A 16427-nucleotide genomic window follows, 5' to 3' on the forward strand; every position below is an offset into this window, starting at 1 on the left:
GACAGCAAGCCAACTTTGTGGGTCACGACTACCGTGGCGCTGCCTAGCACCGGAATGATATCCTTTGTGTATGTTCGCAGCTATGCGTCAATCGGCAATAATTTTGGACTCCTGTCCTTGGACGCCCACAACTTTTTGAGCTATTTGATACCCATCAGGGACTGGCTGGCCCACGTGTCTAGCGCCACTGATACTGGGATGCCATTGAGGAGCACTTTCATCAGTATCGGTGGCGTCCTTGTGTATGAACTCTATACGTGCTCCACATGAACTCGCTGAACTTCAGCTTCCAGCGATTTCCCCCAGTGTCAATTTCTGCAATTTCTGCTGGTATTTTGCTCATCTCTTCAAACTCCGGCTAAGTGTGTGCCTCCACGCCTCCAACATGAGCTGCTGTTGGAAACAAAAGGTCTCTTGCTAGTCGACCGTCACTGACTGCCCCGTGATTGTCCTTCAGTGCACCATTAACAGGTGTTCATGGCTCCATTACTGGCCGCATTGTCCCTTGCAATGGCGTGAATCGCCGTTCAGCTTGCCATTGTCTCTGTCGAACTCCCCCTCTGGGTTCGGCTACATATTGGGGCGTGCCTGACTGCCCTTGGCTGCCTGGAGAACTGTGTGATGCTTTAACAATGTTGAATCTCTGTCCCAACCATTGCTTAACACAGTACCTCTCGTCTGTTCTGCTTGTGGCCATGCTCGCGTGGTTTAAATCCCAGTTTCTCGTCGCCATTAATACGTCCTTACTATACAGTGTAAATGCACACGAGGCCCATGCTTCAGAGAAGGTCAGTCTGTGACCTGCCCTTTATTGCTTAGCACTCAACTGATGGAAGTGGGTGGAGCTTCCCCTTTTATACCTGAAGGTCCAGGTTAGGAGTGTCTCCCACAAGTTCACTACCTAGTGGTCATTGTTCTCACAGTGTACAACTGAGGTCAGATTAAACATGGGTTACAATGCTGGTTGAATACATGACAGTCCTGGCCTCACTCACTCTGGAGCTGGGGACGAGCGATGGGTTGTTTGCGGCTTCGATCTGCTGTTGTGAAGCGAGGCGGAGATGCAGGGTCGTTTAATAATCTCTCACAACTCAACTGAAAGCAGCCGGAACGTGCAGCTTTGAGAGGGACTTTCTGCACCGTCAGGGCTGGAAACGGGAGGGAGTGAGAGACACTGTGTAGAGTTTGAGTGTGTACAGAATTGCACAAAGAAACCAGGCAATGTAACAGGGCTGTGAGACACTGCATTTTGTTAATAGTATAGTATTCGGCAGTCCCTCGTATCGAGGATGACTTGTTTCCACACTAAAAAGGGATGAGTTTACACGTGTTTCGATGAGGGACCTGACAATCTAGGTCCCGAACTCCATCCTGAAGGGTGGAAGATGCCTGTGGGTGGATTGTTTTAACGTGGGGTGACCGTTGCACACCAGCCACTACACGGGCTTGACAGAGCTAGGTCTTGGTCAAGTGGCAAGGATTACCCAAGACGACCATAGACGAAGCTCTGCTGCATGGACCTAGTGTGTACACATGCGCCGACTATCCAGAGATCGCAGTGTGGGCTGGCCCGTGCTGTCCTTGGGCCCTCGCCTCCCCTGAGCCCCGATCACGACGCTCCTGGGACCCGAACTCTCACCGCTCCTCGCCCCGATCAAAAATGGAGCAGTCAGAAACAGGACATCAATCAGTCTCTCTTATCTTGGAGACATCAAATATCAACAGTGTTATTTGAAATATCAAAATATTAAACTCCAGCCGAGTTGAAGGGTTATTAACATCAGCACAGACAAACACCAACTTTGTTAAAATTGAACCATTAATGTCAATTATTCAATTTTTTCTAATATTTAATTATACAATGTTCAAAATGTTTCCACCCGGTTTTAAACCGAGGACTTTACGCGTGTTAAGCGAACGTGATAACCACTACACTACAGAAACACTGCGAATGACACAGTATTAGCAACATAACCAGAGCTTTAACCTACACAGCTGGCCGATACATTAGGAGCTCGTTTTACGGGAATAGAATGACGGTGCTATATTTAGGAAGGCTGTGAGTGTGGCAGGAATTGATCTCGTGTTTCCCAGACTTTACACATAGGAACAGGAGCGAGTGGTTAGGATCTGGGACGCACGGCTTGAAAGGGCGGTGGAGACAGACTCATTCTTATCTTTCAGCCGGGAGTTGGATAAGTGTCTGAAGGAAAATCAATTGCAAGGCTACGGGGAAAGGGCGGGGTAGTGGGACTCGCTGAGAGTCGGCACGGGCTCGATGGGCCGAATGGCCTTCCGTGCTGTAACCATTCCATGATTCGATAAGTTAGTGACACATTTCATAGTGTGGGTGGTAGCAGAACATTGCAAAGGGACATGGATTGAGTCAGCAAAACTAGACGCATCTGATTCAGGAGATTCGCGGGGCATGGAAATTCGGGAGTTTAATGGCTTTGAAAGGAACATTTTTGTTTTGTCCCGTTTCGATCAGAGAAATGTTTGTGAAAGGAATTTTTTGCAGAAAGGGATGCAGCATTTACCTTTCAGCCTTAACACTTCTTTCTGGGTGTCAGGTCACATTTCGTTTCAATGTTATTCTTCCAGAATTGCTATTATAACATAAGAACATAATAATTAGGAACAGGAGTGGGCCATCTAGCCCCTCGAGCCTGCTCCAACTTCCCCAACATCGGGAACAATCTATCCGCATCTAACCAGTCCTGTCCCATCAGAATCTTGTATGTTTCGATGAGATCACCTCTCATCCTTCTAAACTCTAATGTATAAAGGCCCAGTTGATCCACTCTCTCCTCATATGTCAGTCCAGCCATCCCGGGAATCAGTCTGGTGAACCTTCGCAGCACTCCCTCAATAGCAAGATCGTCCTTCCTCACATTAGCAGACTAAAATTGAAAACAATATTCCAGGTGAGGCCTCACCAAGGCCCTGTACAACTGCAGTAAGAACTCCCTGCTCCTATACTCAAATCCCCTAGCTATGAAGGCCAACATACCATTTACCTTTTTGCTGCCTGCTGTACCTGTATGCCAACTTTCAGTGACTGATGAACCATGACACCCAGGTCTCGTTGCACCTTCCCTTTTCCTAATCTGCCACCATTCAGATAATATTCTGTCTTCACGTTTTTGCCCTCAAAGTGGATAACCTCACATTTATCCACATTATACTGCATCTGCATGAATTTGCCCACTCACCTTACCTGTCTAAGTCACCCTGCAGTCTCTTAGCGTCCCCCTCACAGCTCACACAGCCACCCAGTTTAGTGTCATCTGCAAACATGGAAATATTACACTCAATTCCTTCATCCAAATCATTGATGTACATTGTAAAGAGCTGGGGTCCCAGCACTGAGCCCTGTGGCACTCCACTAGTCACTGCCTGCGATTTTGAAAAGGACCCTTTTATCCCGACTCTCTGCTTCCTGTCTGCCAACCAGTTCTCTATCCACGTCAATATATTACCCCCAATACCATTTGCTTTGATTTTGCACACCAATCTCTTGTGTGGACACAGGACAAAAGCCTTTTGAAAGTCAAAATACACCACATCCACTGGTTCTCCCTTGTCCACTCTACTAGTTACATCCTCAAAAATTCCAGAAGATTTTTCAAGCATAAATCCATCCCTTTCATAAATCCATGCTGGCTTGGACCGATCCTGTCACTGCTTTCCAAATGCGCTGCTGTTTCATCCTTAATAATTGATTCCAACATTTTCCCCATGAGTGATGTCAGGCTAACCGGTCTATAATTACTCGCTTTCTCTCTCCCTCCCTTCTTAAAAAGTGGTTTTACATTAGCTACCGTCCAGTCCATAGGAACTGATTCCGAGTCAAAAGACTGTTGGAAAATGATCACCAATGCATCCACCATTTCTAGGGCGACTTCCTTAAGTACTCTTGGATGTAGACTATCAGGCCCCAGGGATTTATCATCCTTCAATCCCATCAATTTCCCTCCTCATAAGGATATCTTTCAGTTCCTCCTTCTCACTAGACCCTCGGTCCCCTCGTACTTTTGGAAGGTTATTCGTGTCTTCCATCGTGAAGACGGAACTGAAGTATTTGTTCAATTGGTCTGCCATTTCTTTGTTCCCCATTATAAATTCACCTTAATCCGACTGCAAGGGATCTGCAGTTGTCTTCACTAATCTTTTTCTCTTCACATATTTACAGAAGCTTTTGCAGTCAGTTTTTATGTTCCAAGCAAGCTTCCTCTCATAATCCATTTTCCCCCTCCTAATGAAACCCTTAGTCCTCCTCTGTTGAATTCTAAATTTCTCCCAGCCCTCAGTTTTGTTCTTTTTTCTGGCCAATTTATCTGCCTCTTCCTTGGTTTTAACACTATCCTTAATTTCCCTTGTTAGCCACGGTTGAGCAACGTTCTCCGTTCTATTTTTACTCCAGACAGGAATGTGCAATTGCTGAAGTCACCCGTTTGATCTTTAAATGTTTGCCATTGCCTATCCACCGTCAACCCTTTAAGTATCCTTGGCCAGTCTATTCTAGCCAAATCAGACCTCATACCATCAAAATTACCTTTCTTTAAGTTCAGGACGCAAGTTTCTGATTTAACTGTGACACTCTCCATCTTAATGAAGAATTCTACCATGTTATGTTAATCTTCACCAAGGGGCCTCGCACAACATGATTGCGAATTAGTCCCTTCTCATCACACATCACCCAGTCAAGGATGGCCAGCTCTCTTCTTGGTTGAGAAAACCATACATAATACACTCCATGAAATCCTCCTCCACCACATCACGACCATGTGGTTAGCCCAATCACTATGTAGATTAAAGTCACCCATGAGAATTGCTGTCCCACCACTGCACACATCCCTTCTTTCTTGTTTTATGCTGTCCCCAACCTTACCACGATCAACCAGTGAGACAGACATTGCAGCAAGGTTCTGGTTATTGTGAAACAGCAATTGCTAAAAGAACAGTGACACCAACATGATTTGAACACGCAACCCTTGGATCTAGAGTCAAACGCTCTACCGTTGCACCACAAGGTCTACACAGTGGCTAAGGGATGTTCGTCTATATGAAGGTTCTGCAATACAAGGGGCTTTAAAATCCCCGCCCATTCCCACCAGGTATCACAAGCAGCGCTCACCTGACATTCACCGGATGGTTTGTTCGAAAACCTTTCTCTTGCTTTCACAGGAAAGCATCATTAATTAACCTCTCACCTTCTTTTGCACAATCAAACAAATGCTAACTCAGGGACACTCCATACTTCAATCATTTTTCCTGTGCTTTGCATGTTAACTGTTAAACCATATCCCACTTTACTCACTGTATTTGAGCTTTCTGGTTCAAAGTCTTCATTGCCGATGACACCACGAATCTGGGACAAATTTTATCAAATTTAACAGCACCGGTTATTCCTACCGTGCACATAAAATACAATCAGTCGTGAAGATAAATACCCAACGTGCGTATTTTCTGATTCAACGCAGTAGGATTTCAAATAAAGTGAAATAATTTTACACTGAAAAGATTTGGAAGTGTTACTTGTATTTGTGTCTTTAATTAAACTTTGTGACGTCTGACTCCCGTTCATGCCACTGCTGAATAAGAAAGGAGGGTTTGACGTTGACCAGACTGCACTGCACCGCATATTTGTGAGCTCATCCTTCATATTCAGTGGTTTCTCGCCCTTTGATGGGCTGCAGTGTAACGGATATCACGTTGGTCTCACACGCGAAAGGTCCTCGGTGGATCCGTTTTCTCTCACTCAAAGTTATCTATTTATTGAAGTGAAATAAAAAGCAATTAAGGAATAAGGGAGCCCTTTTGCCTGGAGAATAAATAGCAAATAAAAACAGCAAATGCTGCAAATCTCAGCAGGTCAGGCAACATTTGCAGGGAGACGAAACTCGCCTCCGATTGTTCATCCACAGCAAGTTTAAACATAATGTTTTTACTCAGTATCGAACCAGGGACCTTTTGCGTGGAAAGCAAACGTGACAACCACTGCACTACAGAAACCTCTGACACAATCGACCCAACAGAGGGGAGCTGACCAGTGAGCTCCATCTGTGCTGATCGGGAATGTGTTGGCTGACCTTCAACAACTTCTGTCCCACACTGAAAGTTCTCAATCCTTCTCCTCCGCTGCCTTTTACAGAAATGTCACGGATCACTCAGCCACCGTGTTCACTTTCACATCGTCACAGTGGGGCCGCAGAGGCTCCTACCATCTCCCCGCGATCAGCGAACTCACCTAGTTTACAAAATTAAACCCCGAACACGTGCCTGGCAAAGGGCAGGAGAAGCCAGATATTCTGTAAGCTCGGTCTATCACAGAAAGTATTGGTATTCATGGTGATTATAGCAATTATTAATCGTCTCACAGATCTCAATTATTTTTATGCGATGAATTGATCGAGGATTGAAACCAGGTTAGTGCGCCAGATCTTAACCCCTTGACCACCAGGGAACAGTTACGATAAATGTCGATATATTTATATATATTTAGATAGGAACCTGAATGTCAATGGCTAGCTACCAAGACCTCGTGGTGCCCACGGTAGTGTGCCTAACTTTGAGTGAGAGAAATTGTTCCACAGTGACATCTGTCAAGAAAGACTGGATCAACTGGGCTTGTATTCACTGGAGTTCAGAAGAATGAGAGGGGACCTCATAGTAACGTTTAAAATTCTGACGGGGTTAGACAGGTTAGATGCAGGAAGAATGTTCCCAATGTTGGGGAAGTCCAGAACCAGGGTACACAGTCTAAGGATAAGGAGGAAGCCATTTAGGACCGAGATGAGGAGGAATTTCTTCACCCAGAGAGTGGTCAACCTGTGGAATTCTCTACTACAGAAAGTTGTTGAGGCCAATTCACTAAATATATTCAAAAAGGAGTTAGATGAAGTCCTTACTACTAGGGGAATCAAGGGGTATGGTGAGAAAGCAGGAATGGGGTACTGAAGTTGCATGTTCAGCCATGAACTCATTGAATGGCGGTGCAGGCTAGAAGGGCCGAATGGCCTACTCCTGCACCTATTTTCTATGTTTCTATGTTTCTATGTGTTCTACATGTTTACTGCTTGTAATATTACAAGGTGTGCACCAGAGGGCACTGCAGTGGGAGACTTGTAGCTTACCTGTACAGGTGTGCCTGGCCTAGTGTAAAAGGCAGGCCACCAGGTGTGATCCTCACTCTGTGGTTATCAATAAAGGAGTAAGGTCACTACAGTTCAAGCACGACACATTGTCTCCTGGAGTCATCATCAGAGCATCTGCAGGTATAACAATTGGCGACGAGATTACGGACCTTCACACAAAAATGGCTAACCTTGGTACGTTGCAGCAGTTCGCTGACGGTGATGATTGGGAAGCATTTGTGGAGAGGCTCGACCATTTCTTCACAGCAAACGACCTGGCAGGTGACAACCCGGCCACACTGGTTGATAAGTGCAGAGCTATCCTGCTAACCAGTTGTGGGCCCACCGTCTATGGCCTCGTCAGGGACTTGCTGGCACTAGCGAAGACAACGACCAAGGCGTACGAGGAGCTTATAACACTGATCCAAGAACAACTCAAGCCCAAAGAGAGCATCCTCACAAACAGACACCGGTTTTATACACACCGACGGCCCGAAGGCCAGGAGATCACGAAATATGCTGCAGACCTCAGGAGGCTGGCGGCACCGTGGGATTTTGGTGACCACCTCACCGAAGCACTGCGGGATATCTTTGTCATCGGAATCGGCCACGAGTGCCTTCTTCATAAGCTACTGTCAGCGGATACCACAGTCACACTGCAGAAGGCCATCTCCTTGAGCCTAGCATTCATGACCACGACCTGTGGCTCTCGGCAGATGACTCATCCTCAGGACTCAAACCCGGCAATTACTGTACACAGAGTGGTGCCTTTTAGAGGCTGGACTGCAGAACGTGAACCTTCTCAGGGGAGAGAGAACAGGCTCCCGAGTCCCTTAACTCACAGTCCATGGTCAGATCAGCCATGATATTATTGAATGGCAGAGCAGGATCGAGGGGCCGAATGGCCGATTCCTGTTCCTATTTCTTATGTTCTTATGTTAATCATTTAAGGAGCTTGAATCATTGATGAAGTTTTCTCCCCTATCTGACTTTACACACTCTGTATTTCGGAGATTGGATTAAAATGTTAACTGCTCATGCAACAAGGAACCTGGTGCGAATTTTGTTCAATTTATTTCATAGCAAAAGTAGTCTCCAAAATAATGTTTCTACACGGGTTCAAAACGGGGACCTTTCACGTGTGGTTCTCCACAGTGATGGAGGTTGTGCTGGAGTTTAAAATGGTGCATTCGATCCACTTTGAAAATGCATCTACAACTACGCGGAACATTTTGCCCATGAATGGGCCCGCATAGTCTACGTACACCCGCGACCACGGTTTCGTAGGCCAGGGCATGGGGCTCAGTGGAGCCTCCCTGGAGGCATTGCTGAGTTGGGCACAAATAGTGCACCTTCGGACGCAGAGCTCCAAGTCCGCGTCAATACCAGGCCACCAGACGTGAGATCTGACTATGGCCTTCATGAGAATGATCCCCGGATGCTCGCGGTGGAGCTCCCGGACAAATGCCTCTCTGCCTAGCAGAGACATGACTACTCGGCTGCCCCACCTGAGGCAGTGTGCTTGTAGTGATAGTTCATGCATGCTCCTGTGAAAGGGTTTTAATTCCTCGGGGCAGGCATCACGAGCCTCTGCCCAGTCACCGGTTAGGACACACCTTTTTACTAAGGATAACGTGGGGTCGCTAGCCGTCCAGGCTCTGATTTGGTGAGCTGTTATGGGCGAATCTGTGGACTCAATGGCATTGATTGCCATGACTATCTCACAGTCCTGTTCGTCAGACCCTTCCGTGGTCGCCAGGGGTAGCCTGCTGAGCGCATCGGCACAGTTGTCTGTACCTGGTCTGTGCCTTATGGTATAGTCGTAGGACGCCAGCACGAGTGCCCACCGTTGAATTCGCGCCGAGGCATTAGCGTTTATTGCCTTAACAGAAACTTCTGGTACAACAGCCCCAACAGAGGGGAGCTAACCAGTGAGCTCCCTCTGTGCTGATCGAGAATGTGTTGGCTCACCTTAAACAACTTCTGTCCCACACTGAGGGCCCAAGTTTCGGGTGGAGTTGCTCCTAGTTTTTTGGAGCAACTAGTTTAGTTTGGAGAATGTTAGAAATTGCAATTCTCGGATATCGGTTTGCTCCAGTTCGACTGAGTTAGTTGAGGTTGGCTTCAGGTAAGGTGTTTTTTTCAAAAGGGGGTGTGTCCAGCCACTCAGGGCTGTTTTGCATATTTCGGCAGTGAAAACATACTACAAGCTCACTTCGGCTGGAGTAAGTTCCCACTTATGTAAGTTCAGAACAACCTTACCTAGAGGTAAGCTCAGTGCAGGCACAGCCAGAGAGGGGGTGGGAATTAAACACAAAAAGGACTGAAGCATTAAATACATCACTTAAAATGTCCAAAAACCTCTTTTGATGATATCTTGCCTTATATCTGCTGAATGAGGATAGCTGCTTCTCTTTTTATAAATAAACAAGTGTAGCCTCCCGGCTGAGGCAGGCACATTCAGGCTGCTTTCAGATGAGCTGTGAGAGATTATTAAAGGGTCCGAGGGTCCTGTAGCTCCCCACACTAGGATATCCTCTCCCCCGGTGTTTTCCTCAGCCTGTGCTCGGTGTACGGGGAGCTTTGGCCCGGGTCCGAGGTGGCTTGCATCCCAGCGATGGACAATAACACTCAGAGCTCTGGAACTGGGAAGAGCGAATAACTAATGAGTTGTTTGTGGGTTTGAAATGCGGTTTAGATCTGCTGGTATTAACCGAGGCAGGGGCTGTGAGACATTGCATTGTTTTCAGGTTTAATCACAGCAATATCCGCAGTCAGGAGCGGAAAAGGACAAAGAGCTGAAAAAACACAAGAAAAAAGCTAATAAATGTCAGCAATTGTGGTAAACTCTTTAATGTGTTTCCTGTTCGTTTAGTGGTGCGGCGCTCACAGAGGGAGCCCGGATTCAGAAAGTAACTCTTTCATTCAAAATCTTTAAAATAATGACGTGCAACGAATTAAACTGTGTCGGGGGATGGGGGTGGGTGAAGATTATTTGTTTTATTCATCCGAAAGGTGCCTGATTTGTAGGACAAGGCTACATATCAGGAAGGAGTGTAGTTAGATGACAAAGGAAGTGATTTTCTGATTATAAGTTTGGAGAATAAAAAGAGTAAATGCTGGAAACACTGAGCAGGTCAGCCAGCATCTGTGGAGAGAGAAACAGAGTTAACGTTTCAGGTTAATGACCTTCCATCCGAAGTTGGGCACTTGTGTTAGGTAATACTATTAAACGTTTAAATTGTCACGTAGCAGGGGTAACGAAAAGATATAAAATGTGGCATTTGTAACAGATAGTTTAGAATCCGATGAATGTTTGATCAAGTTGTACACCGAGCTTGGAACTGTAACGGGTTTGAGTTCTTCGGCTAACATTCGCATGGTTTGGGTGTAAGTACTGTTAAGTGTATGTTTAATTATTGTCTGCTTAATAACTCTGACATGTAATGTTGCGGATCCTATTCCTGCACTGCGCGTGTTACAGCTCTGTTTGGAGCACCGATCCCTTCAATCCGTCACTTACAGGGACAGTTAGATTCACCGTTTCTTTGTTTGGTGAAATTTCAAAGATTGAAAGCGGCGCACATCAACTGGTCACCTACTCACTAACCGCTGCACGCTGCTCCCGTGAGATGGAAGCCCAGTTACTGTTTCAAGCTTGAACGCAGGTCCAAGCAAAATTAATTCATAGAAAGTCCAAGTCCCTGAGATACCTGATTCTTTGCACCGAACTCCTTCGCAAAGAGTTGCGGTTCGTGTGGGGTGACTTGGGAACATCTTTCCCCATACTACAACACTTCAAACATAACTCAACGGCTGTAAAGCGCTTTGGGGCGTCATGAGTTCCTGAAAGGGATTGCAGAAATGCAAGTCCTTCTTTGCAAAAGTTCGATGCAATTTCAAAATTCATTGGTAAACTGAGGGTTCGTCTGGGATTTGAAGACAGGACCACGTGCAAATTTCAAGTAACAACACCATAGCAAGAATCATATCCCTAGACCAACTAGCCAACTGCTTGACAAATATGGCGATAAGGTGCAACCATTATTGTAGCATTGTTCGTGTGTTGCTATTTTTGATCGGAGGAGCACATGAGATGGAATCAGTGACTTTGCTTTTTCGACCTGTCTTCTGAAGCACCGCACGGTCCCAGTCCGACAGTCAATGAGCTGTTGGGACGTTAGTGTATCCAGGCTGTGGGTGGTCACACCGAGCGCAGCAGAGGGGTTTCTGCATTAGTTCTGGGTGGGGACAGAATCTTTCCCCTTCTCTCTTCCTCTTGTCGATAACCCTGTGCTTTGGTTTCTCTATTTATTCCCCTGTCTCAGTTTCTAGTGTTTAAAAGGGAACAAAAGATGAAATGGGTGTCACTGTGGAACAATTTATTTCACTCAAAGTTAGACGCACTACCGTTGCACCATGAGGTCTAGGTCGGTAACCGTTGATATTCAGGTTCATATATAAATATATATAAATATATCGACATGTATCGTAACTGTTCCCTGGTGGTCGAGGGGTTAAGACCCGGCGCACTAATCTGGTTTCAATTCCTCGATCAATTCATCGCATAAAAATAATTGAGGTCTGTGAGACGATTAATAATTGCTGTAACCACCATGAATACCAATACTTTCTGTGATAGACCGAGCTTACAGACTATCTGGCTTCTCCTGCCCTTTGCTGGGCACGTGTTCCGGGTTTAATTTTGTAAACTGGGTGAGTTCGCTGATCGCGGGGAGACGGTAGGAGCCTGTGTGGCCCCACTGTGAGGATGTATTAGTGAACACGTGGCTGGGTGATCCATGACATTTCTGTAAAGGGCAGCGGAGGAGAAGGATTGAGAACTTTCAGTTTGGGACAGGAGTTGTTCAAGGTGAGCCAACACATTCCCGATTAGCACAGAGGGAGCTCACTGGTCACCTCCCCTCTGTTGGGGTTATTGTACCAGAGGTTTGTGTAGTGGTTATCATGTTTGCTTTACGCGCGGAAGCTCCCTGGTTCGATCCCGAGTTTAGTCTCCCGGCACACGCTGCCTGACCTGCTGAGATTTCCAGCATTTGCTGTGTTTATTTTCTATTTATTCTGCAGGCAATAGGGCTCCCTTATTCCTTAATTGCACTTTATTTCACTTCAATAAATGGATAACTTTGCGTGAGAGAAAACGGATCCACCGGGGACATTTCGCGTGTAAGAGCAACGTGATATCCGCTACACTGCAGCCCATCAAAGGGCGAGAAACCACTGAATATAAAGGATGAGCTCACAAATATCAGGGGCAGTGCAGTCTGGTCAATGTCACACCCTCCTTACTTATTCAGCAGTGGCATGAACGGGAGTCAGACGCCACAAAGTTTAATTAAAGACACAAATACAAGTAACACTTGCAAACCTTTTCACTGTAAAATCCATTCACTTTATTTGAAATCCTACTGCGTTGAATCAGGAAATACGCACAGTGGGATTTTATCTTCACTACTGATTGTATTTTCTTTGCATGGTAGAAATAACCGGTGCTGTTAAATTTGAAAACAGTTGCCCCAGATTCCTGGTGTCACCGGCAATGAATACTTTGTAGCAGAAAGCTAAAATAAAGTGAGTAAGATGGGATATGATTTAACAGTTTCGATGCAAATCACAGGACAAATGATTGAAGTATGGAGTGTCCCTGAGTTAGCATGTGTTTGATTGTGCAAAAGAAGGTGAGGGGTTAATTAATGATGGTTTCCCGTGAAAGCAAGAGAAACGTTTAAGAAGAAACCATACGGTGCCTGTCAGGTGAGCGTTGCTTGTGATACCTGGTGGGAATGGGCGAGGATTTTAAAGCCCCTTGTATTGCAGAACCTTCATATAGATGAACATCCCTTAACTACTATGTAGACTTTGTGGTGCAACGGTAGTGCGTCTGACTCTAAATGAAAGAGTTATGTGTTCAAATCATATCGGGGTCACTGTTCTACTAGAATTGCTGTTTTAAAATAACCCAACCCTTGCTGCAATGTCTGTTTCACTGGTTAGTCGTGGTCAAGTTGGGGACCGCATCAAACAAGAAATAAGGGATGTGTGCAGTGGTGGTACAGCAGTTATCATGGGTGACTTTGATCGACATAGTGATTGGGCTAACCACATGGTAGTAATGTGGTGGAGGAGGATCTCATGGAGTGTATTATGGATGGTTTTCTCAACCAATAAGAGAGCTGGCCATCCTCGACTGGGTGATGTGTGATGAGAATGGACTAATTAGCAATCTTGTTGTGCCAGGCCCCTGGGGGAAGATTAATATAATATGGTCGAATTCTTCATCAAGATGGAGAATGTCACAGTTAATTCAGAAACTTGGGTCCTGAACTTCAGGAAAGGTCACTTTGACGGGATGAGGTGTGAATTGGCGAGAATAGACAGGCCAAGGATACTTAAAGAGTTGATGGTGGATAGGCAATGGCAAACATTTGAAGATCGCATGGGTGACTTCAGCAATTGTACATCCCTGTCTGGAGTGAACGGAGAACGTTGCTCAACCGTGGCTAACAAGGGAAATTAAGGATAGTGTTAAAACCAAGGTCGAGGCAGATAAATTGGCCAGAAAAAGGAACAATCCTGAGGACTGGGAGAAATTTCGAATTCAAGAGAGGAGGACGAAGGGTTTCATTAGGAGGGGGAAATGGATTATGAGATGAAGCTTGCTTGGAACATAAAAACTGACTGCAAAAGCTTCTGTAAATATGTGAGGAGAAAAAGATTAGGGAAGACAAGCGGAGGTCCCTTGCAGGCGGATTCAGGTGAATTTATAATGGGGAACAAAGAAATGGCAGACCAATTGAACAAATACTTCAGTTCAGCCTTCATGAATGAAGAAACGAATAACCTTCCAAAAGTACTATGGAAACGAGGGTCTCGTGAGAAGTAGCAATTGAAGGATATCCTTATTAGGTGGGAAATTGATGGGATTGAAGGATGATAAATCCCCGGGGCCTGATAGTCTGCATCCAAGAGTACTTAAGGATGTAGCCCTAGAAATAGTGGATGCATTGGTGATCATTTCCAACAGTCTATTGAATCAGGATCAGTTCCTATGGACTGGAGGGTAGCTAATGTAAAACCACTTTTTAAGAAGGGAGGGAGAGAGAAAGCGTGTAATTTTTGACCGGTTAGCCTGAATCAGTCGTGCGGAAAATGTTGGAATCAATTATTAAGGATGAAATAGCAGCGCATTTGGAAAGCAGCGACAGGATCGGTCCAAGTCAGCATGGATTTATGAAAGGAAAATCATGCTTGACAAATCTTCTGGAATTTTTGAGGATGTAACTAGTAGAGTGGACAAGGGAGAACAAGTTGATGTGGTATATTTGGACTTTCAAAAGGCTGTTGACAAGGGTCCACGCAAGAGATTGGTGTGCAAAATCAAAGCACATGGTATTGGGGGTAATATACTGACGTGGATAGATAACTTGTTGGCAGACAGCTAGCAGAGAGTCGGGATAAAAGGGTCCTTTTCAGAATGGCAGGCAGTGACTAGTGGAGTGCCGCAGGCTCAATGCTGGGACCCCAGCTCTTTACAATATACATCAATGATTTGGATTAAGGGACTGAGTGTAATATCTCCATGTTTGCAGATGACACTAAACTGGGTGGCGGTGTGAGCAGTGAGGGGGACGCTAGGAGGCTGCAGGGTGACATAGACAGATTTGCTGGGTGGGCAAATTCATGGCAGATGCAGTATAATGTGAATAAATCTGAGGTTATCCACTTTGAGGGCAAAAACGTGAAGACAGAATATTATCTGAATGGTGGCAGATTAGGAAAAGGGGAGATGCAATGAGACATGGGTGTCATGGTTCAACAGTCACTGAAAGTTGGCATACAGGTACAGCAGGCAGGAAAAAGGAAAATGGTATGTTGGCCTTCATAGCTAGGTATTTGAGTATCGGTGCAGGGAGTTCTTACTGCAGTTGTACAGGGGCTTGGTGAGGCCTCACCTGGAATATTGTTTTCAATTTTAGTCTCCTAATCTGAGGAAGGACGTTCTTGCTGTTGAAGGAGTGCAGCGAAAGTTTACCAGACTGATTTTCGGGATGGCTGGACTGACATATAAGGAGAGATTGGATCAACTGGGCCTTCATACATTGGAGTTTAGAAGGATGAGAGGGGATCTCATCGAAACATATAAGATTCTGATGGGACAGGACTGGTTAGATGTGAGTAGATTGTTCCCGATGTTGGGGAAATTGGAGCAGGCTCGAGGGGCTAGATGACCCACTCCTGATCCTAATTCATATGTTCTTATGTTCTTATAGCAATTCTAGAAGAATAATACTGAAACGAAATGTGACCTGACACCCAGAAAGAAGTGTTAAGGCAGATGGTTAAATGCTGCATACCTTTCTGCAAAAAATTCCTTTCACAAACATTTTTCTGACCGAAACAGCACAAAACAAATATGTTCCTTTCAAAGTCATTAAACTCACAAATTTCCATGTCCCGTGAATCTCCTGAATCAGATGCCTCTAGTTTTGCCGACTCAATCCATGTCCCTTTGCAATGTTCTGCTTCCACCCACACTATGAAATGTGCCACTAACTTATCGAATGATTGGAATGGTTACAGCACCGAAGGCCATTCGGCCCGTCGAGACCGTACCGACTCTCAGCGAGTCCCACTCCCCCGCCCTTTCCCCGTAGCCCTGCAATTGTTTTTCCTTCAGACACTTATCCAACTCCCATCTGAAAGATAAGATTGAGTCCGTCTCCACCGCCCTTTCAAGCCGTGCATCCCAGATCCTAACCACTTGCTCCTGTTCCTATGTGTAAAGTCTGGGAAACACGAGACCAATTCCTGCCACACACACAGCCTCCCTAAATATAGCACCGTCATTCGATTCTAGTAAAACGAGCTCCTGAAGTACCGGCCAGCTGTGTAGGTTAAAGCTCTGGTTATGTTCCTAGCACTATGTCAATCGCAGTGTTTCTGTAGTGTAGTGGTTATCACGTTCGCCTATCAAGCGAAAAGTTCCCCGGTTCAAAACCGGGTGGAAACATGTTGAACATTGTTCAATTAAATATTAGAAAAAATGGAATAACTGACATTAATGGTTCAATATTAACAAAGTTGGTGTTTGTTTCTGCTGATGTTAATAACCCTTCAACTCGGCTGGAGATTAGTATTTTGATGTTTCAAATAAAATTGTTGATATTTGATGTCTCCAAGATAAGAGAGACGAATTGATGTCCTGTTTCTGACTGCTCCATTTTTGATCGGGGTGGAGGAGCGGTGAGAGATCGGCGCCCAGGAGCG

The 16427-nt window shown here is 45.4% G+C and overlaps 1 non-coding gene across 1 annotated transcript; it reads left to right on the forward strand.

Annotated features, from left to right (window-relative positions):
* Positions 1 to 16096: 16096 nt before the first annotated feature.
* On the forward strand, positions 16097 to 16170 carry trnad-auc (transfer RNA aspartic acid (anticodon AUC)). Its single transcript has one exon. It is a non-coding gene; the product is annotated as a tRNA-Asp (tRNA).
* The last annotated feature ends 257 nt before the right edge of the window (positions 16171 to 16427 follow it).

This window comes from Pristiophorus japonicus, unplaced genomic scaffold, assembly GCF_044704955.1.
Source record: "Pristiophorus japonicus isolate sPriJap1 unplaced genomic scaffold, sPriJap1.hap1 HAP1_SCAFFOLD_94, whole genome shotgun sequence".
NCBI classification, from domain to species: domain Eukaryota; kingdom Metazoa; phylum Chordata; class Chondrichthyes; family Pristiophoridae; genus Pristiophorus; species Pristiophorus japonicus.